Below are 6,509 nucleotides of genomic sequence, written 5' to 3'. Positions count from 1 at the left end.
GAGTGCAACAGCGACTGAGTGGGATGGCTGCTAGTTGCCCTCCTGTAAGTGCAAAAAGATAGAAACTTGATGATACCGATCTCCGAGCGGCATGACGGTGTCGATGTCTTCATAACTCGTAAACTACCCTAGGGTGTTACGCTGAACTTTCCGGCTACTGTGTAATAACATCTATCTAGAGAACTGGAAAAATGCAATTCGAAAAATCGATCAAAGTTTTCTCATTTTACTCAAATGTCTTTATCAACTGGCTTCTCATAATCAAATAGCCACAACGTCCTATATACGATTTTTTTTCTTCACATTATTCTGAATTATCAAATATGTATTAATTTATTTATGGAACAACACTGAGTCGTAGGTACATAGATGTTTTATGCTGCGTGAAGATCAATGATAATATCTAATCAAGTTGAAATACTGATGAAACCGATAGCGTAGCCTTTCTTTTCTTATGGTTACCTCGTATAGATATCAATATTTTTGCAATAACGTGAAATTTGAAAAATTTCCTGAAAAAGCACACACAAATAAAATCTAGTTTAATACAAACGGAAAGAAAAGTGGAAAATTGATTATGTTGGATTTGCATGGTACAATAGTACAATTTTTATCATTTTTGTCTTTTTTATCGTCTTTTTTTGTAATTTAATCGCTTTTGTATGTTTTGTTTTTTCAGCTTCTACCATTTATGTAATTTTTATTCGTGTTTTGATTTTTTCACTTTTGTAAAAAAAAGGAAGCCGCAAAATCATTTTCAAAACATTGTTCTAAACCCTCTGGATGGTTTCTTCCTAGTTGCGCAGCAGCTAGAATTTAGTGTATTTTTTACATTTGGATTGAATATCTTCAATGTGATTTTTAAAAGTAAGATTCCGATCAAATGTTAGTCCCAAGAATTTCGCGTGATCAGACCCTTCTAATGAAACCCCATTAAAAGTTATGGAATGATTTTCATTAGGTTTTAAAAATTCAGCTCTTAGCTTCTAAGAGGAATTTAATTTTTTTGCAATCTACTGCGTACCACCCGTAAATTTCGACTTTTGGCTGAAAGCAAAGTATCATCAGCAAATAATCTTCTACCTTTTCCTTTTGGTACATCAGGAAGATCAGAAGTAAAACTATTGTATAAAATTGGCCCAAGTATACTGCCCTGAGGGAGACCAGCTCTAATGAGTGTCCTTTCAGAGCATGAATTTTGATAGCTTACTTGTAAGGTTCGGCTCGTCGAGTAATTTTGAATAATGTTGGTGAGATATACAGGAAAATCAAATCGAGCTAATTTAGCTTTTAAACCTTTGTGCCAAACACTGTCAAAAGCTTTTCCAAAAATCCAGAAGAGCAACGCCAGTTGAATAACCTTCAGATTTGCTATCGTTAATCATATTAGTTACACTCAAATATTGATGTGTAGTTGAATATCCATGACGAAAACCAAGTTGTTCATCAGGGAAAATAGAATTATGGTTAATGTGAATCATCATTCTATTCAAAATAACTCTCTCAAATAGTTTACTTAAAAAAGGATGCAAACTAATTGGTTGATAACTTGAAGGCTGTGAAGCACTTTTTCCAGGTTTCAAAATTGAAGTTACTTTGACATTTTTCTATTTATTGGGAAAAGAAGCCAAGTAAAAACATTTATTGAAGATCTTAATTTAAAAATTTAAATTGCTTTAAGGAAACTTTTTAATAAGAATGTAAAAAAATCCCATCTTCCCCTGGAATTTTCATGTTTCCAATTTTTTTGAAAATCAATCAAAGTTCATCAATATTTTTCTCGCAAGAACTTTTAAATAAATTTTGCTGAGAAAGAATATCATCAAATTGTAGGGAAATTCGATCGTCAATTGGACTTATAACGTTTAAATCAGTGGTTTTCCAACTTTTTTCCTTGATCGCTCCTTTTCGTCAAATTTTTGAACTCAACGCCTCCCTGAGTGAATTTTGGAAAAATCTTTAGAAAGAATGCTAATTGGCATCGTTGCAAAAAAAGATTTTTTTTAAAAATTTTATTGTAGTATAATTTGAAACGTTAAATAAAACATATTCAAAAATTGTTATAATTGACTTAAGAAGACCAATAAGCCAACGCATAACTATCAATAACTAACAAGAGTGAAACGGATAAAATTAAAAAATTTAATTAAGAACAATGGAAGAACTTGGAAACGAAAAGATTATCTAACCGCTTATCTAAATTTTGGTTAAGAGAATTCTTTACTAATTAAATTTATTTTATTGTTTGTATGTATGTATGTATGGTTCCCCCATCGGTAGCAAGGTCCTGCCTATGTCTGTGTGGCTGGCCCGAAGGCTTCCACGGCCGATGGTTCATCGAGAGAAGGCATCCAACCTTCAGAAACCTGCAATGGTTGGCTACCACTCCGCTTGCAATAGTTTCTTTAGGCTATCCCCAGTTGTATTCCCTCTAAAAAATATAATAATGCAATATAATGAAAAAAAGCAATAGAATAACAAAAATAATATTATGTCAATACAATAAGAATAATAATAAGTCAATAGAACAATAACAATTATATGTAAATATAACAATGAAACAATAAAGATAATAATGTGATGGCGAATATATATGGAAAAATACTATACATATCAATATTTTATTCAATTTCCATTTGATAAGTTGTAGTAGATATGCACGTTATAAAGGCAGGAAATACCTATATTATTTATTTGTTTCGAAAATATCAAGAAAAATATTAGCAAAACTGTCTTTATAAATTGACTTTATTTAAAAAAAAAATAACCAAAACGATTTCCATGTTGAGTTTTGTCCATTTCTCGGATTTTGATTAAAAAAATTAAATGTAAGCTCTATATTCTCAATTCTATCCTTCTGCAAGGAATTGTTTCACATAGAAATATTTCTCGTTTTGAAATAACATCCCATGCCCAATTTGGTTTTATTTGCGTAGTAAATTCTTGATTTATGCATAAACTTGAAAGGAAGTACCATCCCTCCTTCCGTCCTCCCCATTGAATGGAGGGGTGAGAGCTTAATATTCATAGAACTATTTTTCGTATTCAAATACTTTTTGATGGCAAATTTGGTTTTATTTGCTCGAATAATTCTCGAGTTATGCAAAAATGCATTTGTATGGAAACCCCGCTTTGCCCTTTATGATTATCTTTCTGATGAAAAAAAGGTGGGGCTTCAATTTATAATAGAAACCTTTACATGCCAAATATGGTTCCATTGGCTCCATCAGCTCCCATTTATACTGAAAACTGTAAGGGAGACCCCTTTTCCCCCTTTTCATTCGCCTAGTGAGGTATACCAAATATTCATAGAAGCATTTCGCGTACCCAAATATCGTTCCATGCCAAATTTCGTTCCATTTGCTGTTGTAGTTCTCGAGTTATGCAGTAAAAATTGTATGAAACTCCCCTCCCTCTTTATTTTTTCCACACTGGAAGAAGGAAGACCTACCTACCTACCTAAGGGTCCAGCGCCGATTGACCGGCGCATAGGGCTGAGATAAAAGATCTCCACTGCTGGCGATCCGGAGCCAGCGTCTTCACTTGCTGCCAGCCAAGGTTCTCGTCAACTGTGCGGATTTCAGCGGCTAGACTTCGCCGCCACGAGCTTTTGGGCCTGCCTCTTCTTCGATGCCCATCTGAATTCCAGTCAAGCACCGCTCTGCAAATCTCATCTCTTCGCAGCGTGTGCCCAATCCATCTCCACTTACGTTCCCGAATCTCGATTTCTAGCGCCTTTTGATGACACCGGCGATGAAGTTCAACGTTTGAGATCCAGTTGCCAGGCCACCAAGCGCGGATGATGTTCCGCAGGCAGCGATTCACAAAAACTTGCAGTTTTCGCGTCGTTACCGCATATGTGCACCAAGTTTCACACCCGTACGGCAATACGGATTTGACGTTTGAGTTGAAGATTTGGATCTTAGTTCGTAGAGAGATCTGGCGTGAGCGCCAGATGTTTCGGAGACTCGCAAACGCAAATCGGGCTTTTCGGATCCGGGTTTCGATGTCCTTCTTGGTACCACCATCAGGCGTAATCTGGCTACCAAGATACTGGAAGCACTCCACTGTCTCAACCTGTTGTCCAGCTACCACGAAATTGGAACGATTTTCTGTATTGATTTCCATCGACTTGGTCTTTCCGACATTGATATTGAGACCTGCTGCCTTGGAGCTTTCGGTGAGGTCGTCGAGTTTGCTCTGCATGTCTTGTTGTGTTTGGGCGAGCAAAACAATATCGTCTGCCAGGTCAAGGTCGTTCAGTTGCTCCATGGTTGAAGGATTCCACGGCAATCCTCGGTTTGGTCTACAGTCAATCGATCCAGTCAAGATCTCATCCATTACGATGAGAAAAAGCAGCGGTGACAAAATACATCCTTGTCTCACTCCAGCAGTTACCGGGATTGGTTCGGACAAGACACCATCGTGCAAGACCTTGCACGAAAATGCCTCGTACTGTGCTTCGATGAGATGGACTACTTTCTCTGGGACCCCTCGTCGTCTAAGAGCAGCCCAGATGTTTTCGTGGAATTCGTTGATTTGTTCCGGTATTATTCGTAGCGTTGTGATGTGGTCCACACATGATCGTCCGGATCGGAATCCAGCTTGTTGCCGTCGGAGTGTAGCGTCGATTTTCTCCTGGATCCTGCTCAGGATCACTTTGCAGAGTACTTTAAGGGTTGTACAGATCAAAGTTATGCCACGCCAGTTACCGCACTCTGTTAGGTCTCCTTTCTTTGGGATCTTTACGAGGATACCCTGCATCCAGTCGGCCGGGAATGTTGCAGTATCCCAAATGTCAGAGAAAAGACGGTGCAACATTTGTGCTGACAAGGCAGGGTCGGCTTTGAGCATTTCAGCAGGAATGCAATCGATTCCAGGTGCTTTGTTGGATTTCATGTCCTTGATTGACGCTTCTATTTCAGCCAGCGAGGGCGCTTCCGAGTTGACGCCATTAATGTGACTTACTTTGGGCGCCTCGAGCTGCGGGTTCTGTTGGCCATTGCTATTTGCAACTCGGAAAAGTTGATCAAAATGCTCAGTCCAACGCTTGAGCTGATCGGTTCGATCTGTCAGCAGCTGACCTGCTCGGTTTTTCAGCGACATTCTTGCATTAGTCCTTGCACCACTAAGGCGGCGAGAAATATCATATAATCATCGGATATCTCCAATGGCGGCGGCTCTTTCTCCCTCTTCGGCTAGGGAGTTTGTCCAGGCTCTCTTGTCTCGTCTACAAGCTCGTTTAACTGCCTTTTCCAGCTCCGCATATCGTAAGCGGGCGGCTGCTTTGGCTGACCCAGTACATGCCTGCTCAATTCCGACTTTCGCCTTTCTCCGATCATCGATCATCCTCCAGGTTTCATCCGACATCCATTCACTTCTTCTTCCACAAACTTTACCGAGAGTACCATGGCTCGTCGTGATAAAGGCATTCTTGATTCCACACCACTGTTCTTCGACTGTTCCGTCTGTCGGCAGCTCCGAGGCTCGGGATTCTAACTGTTCAACGTATGCCCTTTTCACCTCTCGATTCTCCAACCGACAGACGTCGTATCGACACCCGACTTTCCCCTCGCGCCGTTGGACACGCGCAACTCTCAGTCGTATCTCGCCAAGGACGAGGTGATGGTCAGATGCAATGTCTGCGCTTCGCTTGTTGCGGACATCAAGAAGGCTCCTTCTCCATTTTCGGCTGATGCAGATGTGGTCAATTTGATTTTCTGTTCGGCCATCTCGGGATACCCAAGTGACCTTATGTGCTGGTCGATGGGGGAAGAGCAATCCACCGATCACCATGTTGTGGTTGCCATAAAATTCTACAAACAGCTCTCTGCTTTCGCTCAACTGTCCTAGACCATGGCGCCCCATGATGCGCTCAAAGTCCTGATTATCGGAGCCAATCTTTGCGTTGAAGTCGCCTAAGTGGATTTGAATGTCACCCTTCGGAATTCTCTCAACGACGCTGTTCAATTTACTGTAAAACTGCTCTTTCTCCTGCAAATCGGCAACGTCAGTTGGCGCATAAAACTGGACCATTGTAAGGTTTCTAACCCGTGTTCTGAATCTGGCTACGATTATTCTTTCGTTTATCGGTTCCCATCTTATGAGGGCCGCATGGTCCTGCGGGCTTAACAGGAAACCAACTCCTCGTTCCCGAGTAGCATGTTCTCCTCGTATGCCAGAGTAAAGCAGTACTTGCCCGGACTGTGTCTTGTGTTCTCCAGTGTTAGGCCAACGGACTTCGCTCAGTCCCAATATCGCTAGCTTGAGGCGGCTAGCTTCTCTAGCAAGTTGAGCCAGCTTTCCTGGCTGGACAAGGGTCAAAACATTCTAAGTTCCAATTCTAGTCCGTGTTTTCATGCTAAAAGTCGTTGCCAAAGTTCCAATTCGGTTATTTCTTCTCTCAATTTCTGTAACAATACAAGATATCAGGAGCAGTAGGTTGTTAGCCTAAAGCCCCTATCCCGCGATGGGGCTGCTATCTTGGACTTAGCTGGCGGGAGCCGCAT

The sequence above is a fragment of the Uranotaenia lowii genome, chromosome 3 (assembly GCF_029784155.1).
Source record: "Uranotaenia lowii strain MFRU-FL chromosome 3, ASM2978415v1, whole genome shotgun sequence".
Taxonomy (NCBI): Eukaryota; Metazoa; Arthropoda; class Insecta; order Diptera; family Culicidae; genus Uranotaenia; species Uranotaenia lowii.
The sequence above is the reverse complement of the archived record's forward strand: the minus strand, read 5'-3'. Positions refer to the sequence as shown.